The 17,648-nt window shown below is 37.9% G+C and overlaps 1 non-coding gene across 1 annotated transcript; it reads right to left on the bottom strand.

The window, feature by feature from the left end:
- Window positions 1-6,033: 6,033 nt before the first annotated feature.
- On the bottom strand, window positions 6,034-6,140 carry LOC113767219. The gene has a single exon (XR_003467938.1). It is a non-coding gene; the product is annotated as a small nucleolar RNA R71 (small nucleolar RNA).
- Between the last annotated feature and the right edge of the window lie 11,508 nt (window positions 6,141-17,648).

The following is a 17,648-nucleotide window of genomic DNA, read 5'->3' as shown; positions in this document are numbered from 1 at the left end:
AAAAAACAAAAAGAAGCTTATATCAGGCATAAATTTATTTTACCTCTTTGAGTTTGTAGCTGTGCCCCAATTGGTCAAAAAAAAAAATTTTCTTTTAGGGTTCGAGTTTAGAAAAATTTTTGTATCTGTCCTTGTTTAGTTCAATGTATGTATGTGAATATTCATATATTAGCAATAACATCCATGGCGTTTTTGGAAGTTGTTCAGACCAAATAAGGCACTATCTGTGTAAGTGGAGGCTATCTCCATCTCTTATGATGCAGGGATATTCTTCAATCCCCATCTCAAATTTTACTGCAGCTAAGAGAGAAATAAATTTCACCTCCAGAGCCAGGAAGTATTTCTTTCCTGAAATTTACTCTCCTTTATTATCATTATTATTTTGTCTTGGATCGTGAAGAAGAGAAATACGATATTCAATTATTCAACAAACAAACGGAGCAAGAAAGAAAAAGATCAACAAAGTAGTTGAGACGATGCTACAATCATCAGAAATTCATGTCGGCTTAGAAAAAGCAAAAACGTTTCTTGTAGACTACTTTAATTATTTTTGGACTGTTTCATACTCGCTTTGTAGCTGAGAAATGCCAGTTCGGTATTGTCCATTAAGAGAAGATTTATTCCTTTTCAATTTTCATCAGGCAAGACTCTTTTGCATATTGGCCTACAGTTACCTTGGTTAAAGACAGAAAAAGAAACAGGAGGGGCAAAAAAAAAAAAGAAGTTCTCTTGAAGGAGACGGGTTTTCGAGACGGTGCTGGAATCATCAAAAACTCATCTCGACTAAGTAAAGAAATTTTTTCAGGCAAATTACACTTTACCCCCTGCAATATAGTTAATTTTTATATAATCCCCCTCTAATTTTAAAAACTATATATAACTCTCTCATGGTTTAGATTAAAATGTCAAAGTGACGGAACTGAACATCTGTAACTAAACCTATGAAAATGCCGAAATTACTCTTGTTTAAAAACTAAAATGGATTAAGTGACCAATATATGTAAACATAATATTCATGACACTCTAACCCCATATGATTTTATATTTTACAATACAAGCCTTTTATGGTTTAGTGTTTTACCATAAAACCTCCTTATGGTTTTTAATATATATACATAAGTCTCTTGTAGTTAATAAATAATTTTTAACTTTACATAAGGGTATTTTTAATATTTTAGTTGATTCCATTATGGATTATAAATTCTGTCACTTTGACACTTTAATCCAAATTATGAGGGGGTTATATATATTTTTGAAACTATAAAGGGGTTATATAATAAAATACTAAACCATAGGGGTAAAGTGTAAATTACTCAATTTTTATTGACTCATACTGCTGTAAAGGACCCTGCACGTAGACTCGTTTTTGGTTTTAAAAAATTTGTTGCATGGTGGCCCAGTTACCTTATTTAAATTTGACTTTAAATTAAACATAAATTTCCAACATCACAAACTAACCTTTTCATTTTCCAAAAAGAAGAAAAAAAACAAAAAAAAAAACTGATAACTTAGTCATCTACGTTTCCTTTAATATACTTATATGTTATTGCTACAAACATCAATTACTATAAACACCCAATTTTGAAGACCAAAGAGTTCAATTTTTTTAGCAGGATTGTTTGAAATCAATAGTGTCACCAAGAGGAACTAAAATCACTTTGACTAGAGGAAGTGTTTTAACGATTCTCACTTTATAGTCTAAATTTTTATTTTGAATACTTTGTATCTTAAAATTATTAATTTTTGTCAAAATTATTAATTATCCTAAAATTATTAATTAATATCAAATTATATCTCTAAGTTTTATTTAGGTGCCCCTAGAATTACTAATCTATCCCAAATATTTATAATTTGACACACTTTTAATGCAAGTATATGATTAATATGCTGATATGCACCATCATACTGGCTTCTGATCAGTTATGTTGGGGATTTATGTATTAAGAATTGTAAATATCATGAGCGAATGCATATCTTTTAGTGCACTTTCATTCACAATATGAGTTGTTTGGGGTGATTTGAGAAGCTTTGACGGATTTTTGGGTCCGACATTACTAAAATAAAAATAAGATGTGCAAAGTGATAATCTGTGTAAACTTAAAGCATGAAAGCAGAATTTATAATTAATAGGAGTCTCTGCAAAGCTTCAGTTTCACAGGAACACCTTTAATTAATGTTGTTGCGGATCAACTCGAGGTCATGTAAGAAGACACAATTGACTCAAGTGGAGGCCATCTCCAGCTCTTTTGGAGGGATCTTCCTCAATTTCACTCTCTTAATTTAGTGCAGCTAAAGAAGAGCCAAACCTCGTCTTGTCGGGAGCTAGCAAGTTTATGGCTCCGGATTCTTCTTTTCTATCATTATTATTATTATTTGGAAATTGAGGTAGAGAACTGATATAGTATTCAATTATTCAACGCACAAACAGAGCATGGTGCAAAACACAAGAAAATTGAGACTGTGTTTGTAATTTTTGGTTTTGGCGTTAACAATTTAAAATTCAATGGCTACTCGATTTAGAAAGTAGAGAAATACACGTACTAATTTAGAGAGTTACAGATGTGGGACTAGTTGCTGAAATACACGCCAATAATATGTAAATTATTGACTTTGATATGTAAATTATTCAAAACTCTCCACCACTAAGAGTATCAACTTAGTTAAACAGCCATCATATACCACGGTAATTTCGATTTCACCGAATTCATGAATATAAAATTTATTATTATTATATAAATATTATATTACATATATACAAAAAAAAATATTATATATATATGTGTGAAAACGAAATTGAAATCGAAATAGAAATTTCGATTTAACCGAATTCATGAATATAAAAATTATTATTATAACATAAATGTTATATTTTATATTATATATATATATATGAAAAACAGATTTGAAATCGAAATAGGAATTCCGATTTCCGATTTCAATTTCGAATTGTGAATTCGAAATCGAAATTTTTCGATTTGAAAAATCTCATTACTGAATTCGACCGGAATTCGACCAATTCGAAATCGGATATTCCGATTTTCATTCCGAATTACCACGGTCGGTAAATCGAAAATTTTCGATTTTGCGCACCCCTAATTGCACGCATGGAATATTACAATCTACTAGTATAGCTTGAAAGACTAAGGATTTAAAATTCAAATCTCTTCTTCCATTTTTTTGTTGATTTATTGTATTAGTTGTCAAATAGAACATCTTTCTCTTCGCGAAGGAGACTAATTGTTCTCTTGGTCTCTCTCCTTCCCATGGCTTTATTTCTTTTTTAAATAATAAGTCTATTTTAGGGTTTTCTAGTGGGAGTTTTAGCCTCTCGTATAACTATCTAGTGAGAATTTTCTTCTCTATTTAGAATTCTTAGTGAGAGTTGTTTATTTTAGTTTAGTTTTTCCTTTTTTTTAAATAGTGGAATTAGATGGATCTAGGTAATTACTTTATAAAATGTATAAACCAAGCACAACAAATATAGACAAGCACCTGCTGTTTGTTTTGATTGCATCCTTTTCCTTTTCCTTTTCTTTTCTCGTTGTAGATTGATGAATGCTTGATCGTGTCCTTAATTAATATACAATTTATGTCAATTTTCCCTTTGATTTAATATATTATTGTTTTACTTTGTGGATTCTACTTATGTTTTGTGCTTTGATGTTGTCATAGAAATTTGGGATGAAAAAGGACTAAAAAGAGTTGCTGTGGAGGTTATTTACTTTCAAGCATGAGTGCATGTTAAAATACTTGTGAAATTCAGAAGCTGTGGGACTCAAGATTAATTTCAGCAATTAAAGTAGATGATCCAGTGATTCTCTGCAACTTTGGAAAAAGACCAAGAGTCCTATTTTCTTTGGGAACCACATTTGGAAGGATAATTAGTTAGGATTTGATAGACCAATTATTGGGCACATTTTGCACTGTTATTCTATCCTAATTTTGGCTACTCACGGTATTAAGTATTGAGATTTTACTCATATTTCATATTTGTGTAAATTGTAGGTGGTTGGTATAAAAGGTAATCTCTTAAGGCAAATTTCCAGAAGACCCTTTATTTCATGGCGTACCCATACCAGAAACTGAAGAGATACACCTAAAAGACGGACCTCACGGGATTGGTAGAAAAAGTGAAAAATTAGGAAGTCAGATTCACGTGGACCGCGGGGGTGTTGGGGATTAAAACTCCTAGAAAAAGGCTTGCTCTCTGACGGATTGCTTCTGCTGGCGGCGGCTACAAAAAGAAAAAAAAGCCAGATTCACGACATATAGAGAGATTAGCTTTATTTCTTCCTGTAGACGATTTCTTTCTCTATTCTTGCTTTTGATAACTTTCATGAGACTTTCCCTTGACTTTTCTCTTGTACAAACTCAAGACAAGAAAAGAAATTAAGAGACTTTCTCTTTCGTTCCTTCGTTATTTCATCTTTTTCAATTCTTTGGCAATTATGTGGATGAAATCAATCGAATCACGCGAAATTGACACGATGAGGAGCGGCTAGGTTTCTCCTTTACCCAAAGGTCAACGCAAAGGTGCGATCCATAACATCTGTGAGATCTAATCGAATTTTCATTATTTCTTCTAATTCGTTACTATTCGTGCGTTTCCTGAATTAAATGTTCATGGGTGTTTTATTAATTGAGTATCAACGATCGGATATTTAATTTAATCTAATAGTAACTAGTGACAACCACCATAATTGATTTTATGTTGGAAAAACGTACGATCTAGTTTAAATAAACCTCTTAGCGTGTTTATTGGTTAGGATTGGGTTTTTTCTAGTTTTAATACAATTGAATAATTAAATTCCTACGGTCGTACCTAGGGTTATTTTCTGATTAGAGAAGCAATCAACGATCGTATATTGGCTGTCGAAAAAGTAAGAAAAGACTGACTGTTAGAGCTTGTTGACAGCTATAACTAACCTAGTGACGAATGAATGAAATATCTTAGCATCAATGATCATTTAATTAGACCGTGCCTGAAGAGTTGATCCTTTGGGTAGAATTTTATTAATTGCTATTTTTTTTTAGTAAATTGTACTTGGTGAGTTAGCTTTTGAATTTTGTTTATTTTATTTTTATTTTCATTCCATTAAATATTCCCCAATTTTGTTCTATTGACTCAGAAAGAAATAATTTCCTATCCGTTCCCCGTGGAATCGACCCTACTTGTCATTGTATGCAAATTTAATACTTTTATAGACAATTTTGATATATCGGATCAAACAAACTCTTTGGGAACATGGTGAATCAAGTAACCCATTGCACACCTAGAGTACCTACTCCAGTACTTGGATTTGTTTTATAATTAATTGTGGTGGTAACTAGGACCTTTTAGTAATTATTATTGCGCAGGCTCAACACCTGTCAATTTTTGGCGCCGTTGCTGAGGAACGATGTTTTGGTTAATTTTGTTTCTTTTTAAGTTGTTTTCTTTGAATTTGTCTGGCATTTTTCTAGTTTATGCCTCGTTCTTCTTGTACAAGCGAATTGATTTTCGATCCGAAAGTAGAGAAGATTGTGCGCCGAACTAGGAAAGAAACTAGACAGTTCAGAGAGGAGCAATCTAGCATTGCATCTCAGAGACTGGATCCTGAAGTTGAATCAACATATTCAAGTGGTGAAAATTCAAGTGATCTAGGCCAAGAGAACATTCATATGGCAAATGCAAGAACACTAAGAGAGTTGGTTGCACTGGAATTGTCCCAGCAGCCTTTGTGCATTACATTTTCAACTCTAGCAGAGAATACCTCATTCGAACTGAAGTCAGGATTAATTCGCCTCTTACCCTCATTCCATGGCCTTTCGGGGGAGGAACCCGATAAGCACATCCAAGAGTGCGATGTGGTATGTTCTAGTATGAAACCTCTAGGGATTATTGAAGAACATATCAAACTTAGAGCATTCCCTTTCTCCCTCAAGGATGCAACGATGGATTGGTTATACTACCTACCTGCAGGTAGTATCACAACATGGGCCCAACTGAAAAAGAAATTTTTGAAAAAATTCTTTCCTGCATCCCGTGCTGCAAGTTTGAGAAAAGAGATATGCAACATTAAATAGTATCCTGGAGAATCCCTATATGACTATTAGGAGATATTCAATAAGTTGTGCACTAGATGCCCACAGCATTAAATTAGTGAACAACAATTGATCCAATATTTCTATAAGGGACTCCAGTCATCTGATAGGAGTATCATTGATGTTGCGAGTGGAGGAGTACTAGCAAATAAGACACCGAGGAAAGCATGATTGCTTATTGAAGTTATGGCAAAAAATTCTCAACAGTTTAGCTTCCGCGAGAGTAACCCTACTTGTAGGGTTAACGAGGTAGAGACGTCGTCCATTCAGCAGCAGCTATCGGAACTAACATCTTTTGTTCGACAGTTAGCTGTGGGCAACATGCATCAAGTAAAGGTCTATGAAATTTGCACAAATATGGGCCACCCCACTGATTCATGCCCTATTTGGCAAAAGAATGGGGCTGAATAAGTGAACATGGCTGAAGGCGTGCCCGCGCCCCTTAGGCAATACAATCCATACTCAAATACGTATAATCCAGGTTGGAGAGATCATCCCAACTTTAGCTATGGGAACAGACCACGGAATTCATTCTCAAATCGTCCACCAGGATTTCAGCAACCATGATAACCAAAGCCTTAACCTTTGCCCTCAAATTCAGGCGGTTCTCTGGAGGATATTATCAAGAGTCTAACCATGAGTACTACTCAGTTCCAGCAGGATACTAGGTCCTTGGTCACAAGTATTGCTCAGTTCCAGCAGGAAACCAGATCGGGCATGAAAAATATGGAGATCCAAATAAGCCACATGGCAATTGCAATTAATCGTTTAGAGTCTCAACTTTTCAAAAAATTGCCATCGCAACCCGAGACGAATCCGAAGAATATGAGTGTCATGACACTGAGGAGTGGCAAGGAAATTGAGGGGCCTAAGACCACGAACCTAAAAAGTAAAAGTGAAGAAGAGATCGAAAAGGAGATTGAAGAAGAAGGCCGCATTCGTGGGGATCCTGAGGTAACTCTAACTCCATCAATTCCCACTAAATCTAATTTACCTCATTTTCCCTGCAGGTTGGCAAAGACGAAGAAGGTGGAGAAGGAAAAAAAGATCTTGGACGTATATCGAAAAGTAGAGATCAACATTCCCTTGTTGGAGGCAATTAAGCAGGTACCAAAGTACTCAAAATTTCTCAAGAATTTGTGCACTCATAAGAAGAAGTTGAGAGAGGACGAAAGAGTAGCGGTGGGAGAAAACGTATCGGCTATACTCCAAAGAAAACTCCCACTCAAGTGTGGAGATCCAGATATATTCACGATCCCATACAAAATTGAAAATACACCGATTAGAAAAAAAAATGTTGAATTTAGGGGCATCAATTAACGTGATACCAAAAATCATTTATGCTTCTCTAAATCTTGGGCCACTAAACGAAACAACCATCATAATCCAACTAACTGACCGCACCAATGCTTATCCAGAGGGGTTAGTTGAGAATGTCTTGGTTCAGGTAAATGAGTTAGTTTTTCCAGCAGATTTTGATATCCTGGATATGGGAGATGAAAAGTCGTTAAATTCGTCACCTATTTTATTAGATAGATCGTTTCTTAGCACTGTTAGGACTAAAATAGATGTGAATGGGGATACTTTATCAATAAAATTTGATGGCGAAATGGTAAATTTCAATATTTTTGAGACGATGAAATATCTGGAGAAATCTAACTCAGTCTTTGCTTTGAGTGTTATTGAGCCCATTGTACAAGAAATTTTCGAATTGGATGGTGAATACGCATTGGAAGTGGCCTTGATCAATCCTCTTAAATTGGGTATAGCACTTAATGTGGACATGAGGGATGAGTTGCACTATGCAGTTGAAACTTACACTCACTTCCAACCATTCCTCCAAGGTATGAGCTCACTTTTTTTTTGTGGCAGAAATTCAGATAAAGTTGTTGCCTTCAATTGTGCAGGCACCTAAGTTAGAGCTCAAACTTCTTCCGAAACATCTAAAGTACGCATTCCTGGGAGACCGAGAGACATTTTCGGTGATCATTTCTGCACATTTATCTCCAAGTCAAGAGGATAAATTGGTGCGAATCCTTAGGGATCATAAGAAGGCAATTGGATGGAATATAGTAGATATCAAAGGAATAAATCCGTCCTTATGCATGCACCGGATAAGGCTCGAGAATGATGCGAAATCGATAAGACAGGCACAGCGGACGTTGAATCCCCTAATGATGAAAGTTGTGAAAAAAGAGATACTTAAACTCCTGGAGATGAGGGTTATTTTTGCTATCTCGGACAATCCTTGGGTAAGTCCCGTTCAAGTGGTCCCGAAAAAGATGGGAGTGACTGTAGAGGAGAATCAGGAGGGTGATATGGTTTCGATTAGAAAAGCTACTGGCTGGCATCAGGGCATTGACTACCGAAGACTAAATTCTGTGACGAAGGACCATTTTTCTCTCCTTTTTATTGATCATATGATAGAAAGATTAGTTGATCGTGTTTACTATTGTTTCTTGGATGATTTTTCAGGGTACTTCCAAATCACGATAGCACCGGAGGACCAGGATAAAATCACATTCACTTGCCCATTTGATACGTTCGCTTACCGTAGGATATCTTTCGGTCTTTGTAATGCTTCAGCAATTTTTCAAAGGTACATGGTAAATATTTTTTCCGAATATGTGGAAAAGATTATTAAGGTGTTCATGGATGATTTTAGTGTATACGAGAATAGTTTTGAGGAATGCCTTCATAATCTAACTTTAATTTTGAAACGGTGCATAAAGGCAAATTTGATCCTTAATTGAAAAACATGTCACTTTATGGTGGAACATGGTATTGTCTTAAGGCACGTTGTGTCGGCTAAGGGAATAGAGGTAGATAAAGCAAAAATAGATCTCATGTCTATCTTGCCTTACCCCGTATGTGTACGAAAAGTATGTTCCTGTTTGGGCCATGCAGGTTTTACAGGAAGTTCATCAAGGATTTCTCAAAAATCGGAGCGCCCCTGTTCAAATTGCTGTAAAATGACGTGACATTCGATTTCACCCATGAATGCAATATGGCTTTTGATAAATTGAAGGAGTCATTGACATCGTTGCCCGCCATTCAACCCCTAGATTGGAGCATGCCGTTTGAAATAATGTGCGATGCAAGTGATTACGCTGTCGGTGCAGCGCTGGGACAAAGGATTGGCAGGACGGCACACGCAATTTACTATACTTCGAAAGCATTCAGTGGAGTCCAACTCAACTATTCCATGACAGAGAAAGAACTACTAGCCATTATTTTTGCACTAGAGAAATTTAGGTCATATTTATTGAGTGCAAAAGTAATTATTTTCTCTGATCATGCAGCCTTGAGGTACTTGTTGGTGAAGAATGATGCGAAATCGAGGCTCATAAGGTGGGTCTTGCTCTTGCAGGAGTTCGAGTTAGAGATCAAGGATAAGAGTGAGGCCGAGAACTTAGTGGCTGATCATTTAAACCGATTGCTTATGAATAGAGAGGATCTGTCGTTAAGAGAATCATTTTTCGATGAGCAATTACTAGCCATTGGTTCATCAGTACCTTGGTATACTGATATTGTCAATTTTTTTGTAACGAATCAATTACCGGCAGGTTGGCCAAAGGCTAAAAGAGATAAATTGAGAAGTGACGCCAAACACTATATCTGGGATGACCCTTACCTATGGAAGTAATACTCGGATTAAGTGGTAAGAAGGTGTATAAGTGCCGGTGAGTTCCATTCTATTTTAACTTTTTGTCATTCTTTTGCATGTAGAGGGCATTTTGGGCCGAAGCGAACAGCTCGTAAGGTGTTGGAGAGTGGTTTTCTATTGGCCTACTCTTTTTAAGGATGCATATTTGTTTTGTAAATCTTGTGATAAGTGTCAAAGGGTGGGAAATATTTTTCGTAGAGACCAAATGAGTCAAATCCCATGTTGTTTGTTGAGATTTTCGATGTTTGGGGTATAGACTTCATGGGTCCCTTTCTCTCGTTTTTTGGTTTCTTATATATTCTATTTTCTGTCGATTATGTTTCCAAATGGGCGGAGGCAAAGACCACCCGAGCTAACGATTCGAGAGTGGTTGCAGACTTCATAAAGTCTAACATTTTTGTCCGCTTTGAAATGTCGAGAGCTATAGTTAGTGACAGGAGCACTCATTTTTGCAATAAGACAATCGTTGTCTTGTTCCATAAGTATGGCGTACTCCACAGAGTGTCCACATCCTATCATCCGTAGACGAATGATTAGGTCGAAGTGTCGAATAGGGAGGTCAAGTCAATTCTGGAGAAGATGGTTTGGCCTGATAGAAAGGATTGGAGTTTGAAGTTGAAAGATGCTCTATGGGCTTACCGCACCGCATATAAAACGCTGAATGGAATGTCCCCATACAGATTAGTTTTTGGGAAGCCGTGCCACCTCCCAATGAAATTTGAATACAGGGCATTCTGGACGCTTAAGCGGTGTAACATAGATCCTATGGATGCCGGGGGACATAGAAAGCTCCAATTACAAGAGTTGGAGGAACTAAGAAACGAAACCTATGAAAACGCAGCAATTTATAAGGAGAAGAACAAATTCTTTCACGACCAACAAGTCTCAAGAAAGTCATTTGTAGTAGGGCAAAAAGTCCTCATGTATCACTCGGTAAGTTGCGTTGTCGTTGGATTGGTCCATTTGTCATTTCTAATATTTTTCATTATGGTGCAGTGGAAATCCAAAATTTGAAAACGGAGAAAAAGTTCGTGGTAAATAGTCACTGTCTCAAACCCTACTATGAGGGGTTTAATAGTGAGCAAGTGGAGGTCATGTATTTTGATAATCCAAGTTGTGAGGCTTAACTAGTTATTACTGTGTCTAGCCAAAAACGTTAAAGAAAGGCGCTGCTTGGGAGGCAACCCAAGAATTACATTATTCGTTGATGTCAATTTTCGTTACTTTGCGATTTTACCGTGTTATTTTTATATTATAATTATTTTTGTGGTGGTCAACAGAAGACTGGGGGTTCCAAGGCGTGCTCGCGCCTCATAGGGGTGCGCAAGGTGCGCTGTACGAATTGGGAACTAACAATGTCAAGGCGTGCCCACGCCTTGGAAGGGACTCTCTTGGACATTACTGGGACTTGGTGATCAGAAGACCTTGACCTCCAAGGCTTGCCCACGCCTTCCAACCTTTGAAACAACGAAAGTCAAAAATTGACCAGGACCCCTCTAACCCCACTTTCTACTTTTTCTCTTGTCTTGTTTGGCTTTGTCAACTTCCGTTGTCTCAGCTTCTACCTTTCACTTCCTTTATTTTGTCTTGGTTTCCATTTCTCTTTTCTCCTTTTGCTTGTTCGTTCGCCGCCACTCGCCCATCGTGCGCCACTCTCCTTCGCCACCGCCATCACTGCAGTACCGTGCCGCTGTTGAACCCACAACCAGGTCGCCGCCCCATCGCTCGCCGCCTACAACCGCCGCACTGTTGTTCTCTCTCCTCAAGGAAGCCGCGCTCCACTGTCCGCCGCTTCTCCATCTTGTAGCGCCGCTCTCCACCACCACAGGCCAGATCGGCGTCGCAGCCAGCTCCACTGTCCGCCACCACTGCCTCAGCTTGCATAGCCCATCGCGCCACCGCGTGCTAGACGAGCAGCAGTCGCGTGAGGCTTTAGAGCGCGTCGTCCTCACCGCGCGCAACCAGAGCGTCCCAGTCAGCAGTAAACTAGCGCTGCGCTCACCTACATGCGACCCAACGCGCTTGCTTGCGTGAGGCCCAGCAGCGCGCGGCCTTCGCGAGGCTAGCCTCAGACGGTGCGCGACCAACGCACCTTTTGTAGCCCGTCCTTGCGCGTGCGGCCTGCCCAACCAGTAGCGTACAGCGCACCCCAACAGCGCGACAAGCGCCAACAAGCTGAGACGGGCGCACGCCACTCGCCCGTCAGCAGCGCGTCTCCCTCGTGACCCTCTCTCTCGCCATGTGTCTCTCCCGCGGTCTCCTCCAGCGTGGCAAAAAATTGGTACCCCTATTTTACTAAATTTTTGTCAACTGGTCTTCGCATTTGAAATCTTGTTGCCATTTTTGACTCGGATGTGGGCTTGCTATATCTGTGGGTTCTGGTGAATCGGATATTTGATATGCGTGGCTAGCGATTCACCCTTTGTTGGACCTATTTGACTGCTAAATTCAGTATTTGGGATCTCGATTTTGCTTGTCTTAATTATTGGTTGCCAAGTGATGCCAGCGGAGGATTTTTGTGTCAGTTTGCCTATCGTGATTTTGGTGGGGTCACTGTGTTTCTCTTTGCTATTGGACTGCTGACTGTTAAGTATTATCTATAGACTGTGGTCCCCTGTCCCTCTTTGGTGGTTGACTGGCTGTTTCTGTGCTTATTTATATTCATTTTTGTGATCTTCGAATGCCTTCGAAAATGGCAACAACAGCTGGTCCATCTGGGTCCCAACCTCGTAAGAGGCGAGCCCCACTTCAACACTTCATTCGGTACCGTTTAGGCTTCTCTAAAAGCACTATATCTCCTAAAAACTGGGGAGAACCTGCCACTGATCTCACACGGGAACAACAGGACCGATTCAATAACTTGGTGCACCGTCTTTTTGTTCCGTGTAAATGTTTCCATGCCTCAACCTGGATCATTTGCAAATTGCACGAGAGGTTGAATAGTTATTTTCGACAATAGGTTGGCAGCGGTATCTAGTCATTGATTACCCTATATTTGAGGAATTGTGTTGTAAATTCTACTCCACTTTTGAGTTCACCAAAAATGAATTCATCATTTTGGATGAGTAAGGGGTGATTAAATTTAGATTGAGAGGTACCCTATAGGATCTGTCCATTAATTACTTCAATCTGATTTTAGGTTTTGTTAGTGAGGATACCATTTCCTCCGGGACGTATATCAACAGTGCGTGTGATTACACCAGACCCTTTTTCAGTGATTATATTGATATATGGAGGGAGTGGTCCACGGACCCTCAATTGTATGATCCAAGTCAGTCCAAGGCCTCTCATCTTAAGGATCCGGTATTGAAGGTTATTTATCGTTTCTTGGCTTACAATTTCTCGGGTCGGAAGGACTCCTCAAGCACCTTTGCCAAGGCCGAATTTTATTTTCTTTGGTGCATGCGCAGCAAGGTACATGTTAACTTTGGATGTTGGGTGGCCACTCAAATGCAATCTGTCATTCAAAAGCGGCATAAGCCGGTGATTATGGGTTCGCTTATTACTCACTTGACTGTTCGGTTGGGATTGCTTGACCTTAACAAATAGCACAAGTTCGCTCTAGCTCGCGAGATTGAGCAATTGGATTTGCGTAGCTTGGATAGAATCGGGGTTATTTTCAAAGTAGGAGATGTGTATTAGATGACGCCTCCTGACGAGACAGGCCACAGCCCCGGGTCCCTCCTACTGCCCCCATTATTGGGTCACCACCCCACCCGAATCAGGCGGGTCCGTCCTCCTACCATGCTCCCCCTGTTTGGGAGTTCCAATATCGTTCCTTCCAGAATTCTATCCATGAGCTAGGGGAGCGAGTCGAGGGACTAGATGGCCGTCTTGCGGCGTTACAAGTTTTTGCCCGTATTCAGACGGAGAATCAGGCCACTTTCTATACTCATATTGGATTCCAGTCGCCACATCCTCCTTCTCCTTAGTGTCGTGCTGCACCCTTTCGGTGGTCAGGGAAATTTCGCTCCCTCTGTCTTTACACTTTATTTGTCTAGGTTATATTGAGAACAATGTAGGTTTTAGGTGTGGGGGATTGGTCTCTACTATTTCTTTTTTGTTTCTATTATTTCTTTTTTGCTTGAAAAATAAAAAGAGGAAAAATGAAACAATCAGAAAATGAAAAAAATGAAAAACAAAAGGAAAAAAAAGTGAGTTAGTTGACTTTCTTTTTATTTCTACATTTGTTAACTGTTATGGATTTTACAATCGAGGTGCACGTATATGTGGTCATATATGCTAGCTATGCATTTTGATTTTCCTTAACAATATCGTTAAATGTTGAATATGCTGGACTTGACCCATTCTTAAAACTTTTGGGAGCTTTTGAGCTATGCACGAGCACATTATTCTTGTTTGCTTCGTTTGTGTTGTTGAGTGAGTATCACACATGGTATTGACATTCTAGAACTTGCTACTTTGTACATGTTGATGCCACATTTTGTTGAACTGGATGCATTTGAAATGATAAGGACATTTAGGATCTAACCTTCTTTAACTTTCTACAAACCATGCCTTTATCTTGTCTCCCAATAGTGAACCAATTTGAGCTTTTATCCTTCTCTTTTGTTTGTTAGCTGTGTTTGATAATTCAAGACCTTTTTAGACTTTCTTGTTCAACCTTGTGTCGTTAAGGGATGTCTGAATTTTATTAGTTGTGCAAGGCAAATAAATCTAGGGTTACAAGTGCTGTTAGAGTAGAAGTTACATGGTGTTGTTTCTGTGCATCTGAGATAGAAAAAAAATGGGGGGAGAAATCGTCAATAAACTGGTGAACAGAAGACTCTGGCTTACAGGGCGTGCCTATGCCCTGCAAGACGTTTCCCTTTAAACCAAAAAAAAAGCTATCGACAAGCTGGTGAACAGAAGACTCTGGCTTCTAAGGCGTGCCCATGCCCTGCAAGCCGCCTATTCAAAAAAAAAAGGGAAAAGAGAGTTTTGACACTTGCACAGTGAGTATAGCAAATGGAGATGCCTTGCTTGTGGAATTCCTCCAGTAAGCATTGAGGTTATGCAAGTGAATATCGGACATTCTCTTGACACATTACACCCTATCTTCACCTTTTTATCCCTCCTTTTACCTAAGCCTCATTACAACCCTGTTAAAGTCTCTTTGATTTTTGTATTGAGTTCACTTTTGAGTGGTGGAGATGTGATAAATGTGCAAGCCTATGGTAATGCCATTCCGTGATATTGATTTGAGCGTTTCTAGTATTTATACATTTTCTTGAAGGTGATGAGTATTACTGTTCATATTCTTTGGATAACCACCTGTCAGGTGTGTTCTAATTTTGGCGACATTGTCAGGAATGCGGGATGCTTATGTTAGTATAGATCACTACATAACCGTTGCTATTTTGATTGTACTTCTGAGTTTCGAAATGCTTGAGGACAAGCATTGTCTAGGTGTTGGGGGATTTGATAGACCAATTATTGGACACATTTTGCGCTGTTATTCTGTCCTAATTTTGGCTACTCACGGTGTTAAGTATTGAGATTTTGCTCATATTTCATATGTGTAAATTGTAGGTGGTTGGTGTAAAAGGTAATCTTTTGAGGCAAAATTCTAGAAGACCATTTATTTCATGGCCTGCCCACGTTAGAAACTGAAGAGATACACCTAAAAGGCGGACCCTGCGGGATTGGTAGAAAAACTGAAAATTAGGAAGTCAGGTTCACGTGGACCGCGGGGGTGCAGGGGATTAAAACTCCTAGAGAAAGGCTTGCTCTCTGACATATTGCTTCTACTGGCGGCGGCTACAAAAATGAAAAAAAGCCAGATTCACGACATATAGAGAGATTAGCTTTATTTCTTCCTGTAGACGATTTCTTTCTTTGTTCTTGCTTTTGACAACTTTCGTGAGACTTTCTCTTGACTTTTCTCCTGTATGAACTCAAGACAAGAAAAGAAACTAAGAGACTTTCTCTTTCGTTCCTTCGTTATTTCATCTTTCCCAATTCTTTGGCAATTGTGCGGATGAAATCAATCGAATCACGCGAAATTGACACGATGAGCAGAGGTTAGATTTCTCTTTTACCAAAGGTCGACGCGAAGGCACGGTCCATAACATCTGTGAGATCTAATCGAATTTTTATTATTTCTTCTAATTCATTACTATTCGTGCGTTTCCTAGATTAAATGTTCATGGGTATTTTATTAATTGAGTATCAACGGTCGGATATTTAATTTAATCTAATAGCCTACTGTCATGTTAACTAAATTGAATCTGTAATTATTCGTTTAGTTGATAACTAGTGGCAACCACCATAATTTGCTTTATGTTAGGGAAACATACGATCTAGTTTAAAAATACCCTCTTAGCGTGTTTATTGGTTAGGGTTGGGTTTTTCTAACTTTAATGCAACTGGATAATTAAATTCCTACGGTCGTACCTAGGGTTATTTTCTGGTTAGAGAAGCAGTCAGCAGTCGTACCTTGGCTGTCGAAAAAGTAAGGAAAGACTGGCTATCAGAGTTTGTTCACAGTTATAACTAACCTAGTGACGAATGAATGAAATATCTTTGCATCGATGATCATCTAATTGGACCGTGCCTGAAGAGTTGATCCTTTGGGTAGAATTTTATTAATTGCTTTTTTTTTTTAGTAAATTGTACTTGGTGAGTTAACTTTTGAATTTTGTTTATTTTATTTTCATTTTCATTCCATTAAATATCCCCCAATTTTTTTCGATTAACTCGGAAAGAAACAACTTCCTATCCATTCCTCGTGGAATCGACCCTACTTGCCATTGTATGCAAATTTAATACTTTTATAGACAATTCTGATATATCGGATCAAGCAAACTCTTCGAAAACAGAGTGAATCAAGTAACCCATTGCACACCTAGGGCCACTGTTCCAGTACTTGAATTTGTTCTATAATTAATTGTGGTGGTAATTAGAACCTTTTAGTAATTATTATTGCACAGGCTCGACACCTCTCAGGATTTCTATTCAAACTTTATGTAGGAGAATAATTTATTTTTGGAAGGTTTTATTAGAGAAGAGATAATTCTTTTGTTGGGAGCAATGTTTTTTGAGGAGAAAGATCGATATATTCTCAACTCTTACTCTCATCTAAAGAAGAGGATTATAGTAGTTAGCTTTTCTTTCCTCTTTTCCCTAGATGAAAAAAGGTCGATATTTTTCTCTCTAGGTACGTTTTTCCATGGGGAGCGGTTAATCCTAATTTGGTAGTCAAAGGAAAATTGAAGAATTGGTTCTACAACAATTGTGAGATCTAATTTATATTAATTTTTCATTTATTTATTTGTATATTTCCTGTATTATGCTTGTAATAATTAACGTGTGTGATTAAATAGGTGCACAATATTTAATTATTCACAATAATTTATTGCCAATTGAGACAATTAAATCTATAATTATTTGACTGTTTTAATATTTGTGGCAACTGGCATGATTGATTTTTTGTCAAGGAAGTATACAATCTAATTTAAACGAACCCCTGCAACATATTTGTTGATTAGAATTGGACTTTTCTAATTTATAATACTGTTAAAAGATTAAATTCTATGATCGTATTTAGAGTTGTCTTCTAATTAGAAAAATTGTTAACGGTCGACAAAATAAAGAAAGGTTTGTCATTAGAGTTTGTTGACAATTATAACCAATTTATTCATGAATATTTGAATTATTTTTGTATCAAGAATCAATTGCATGAACCTTTTTTGATATTGTTTCTTTTGCTAGAGCTCCATCATTGTTAATTTAATCTTGGTTAATTTTCGTATGTTTATTTTGTGTTTAAACTAATTTGTTAGTTTAATCTCCAAGATCACCCCTTTTATTCATTGCTTTGAAAGGAAATAAATCAATCCAATCCCTGTAGAGATGATTCTAATTACCACTGCGTACAAACTCTTATTTTTCAGAG

The sequence above is a fragment of the Coffea eugenioides genome, chromosome 3 (assembly GCF_003713205.1).
Source record: "Coffea eugenioides isolate CCC68of chromosome 3, Ceug_1.0, whole genome shotgun sequence".
NCBI classification, from domain to species: Eukaryota; Viridiplantae; Streptophyta; class Magnoliopsida; order Gentianales; family Rubiaceae; genus Coffea; species Coffea eugenioides.
Note: the sequence above shows the minus strand (reverse complement) of the source record. Positions and strands in the feature narration are given on the sequence as shown.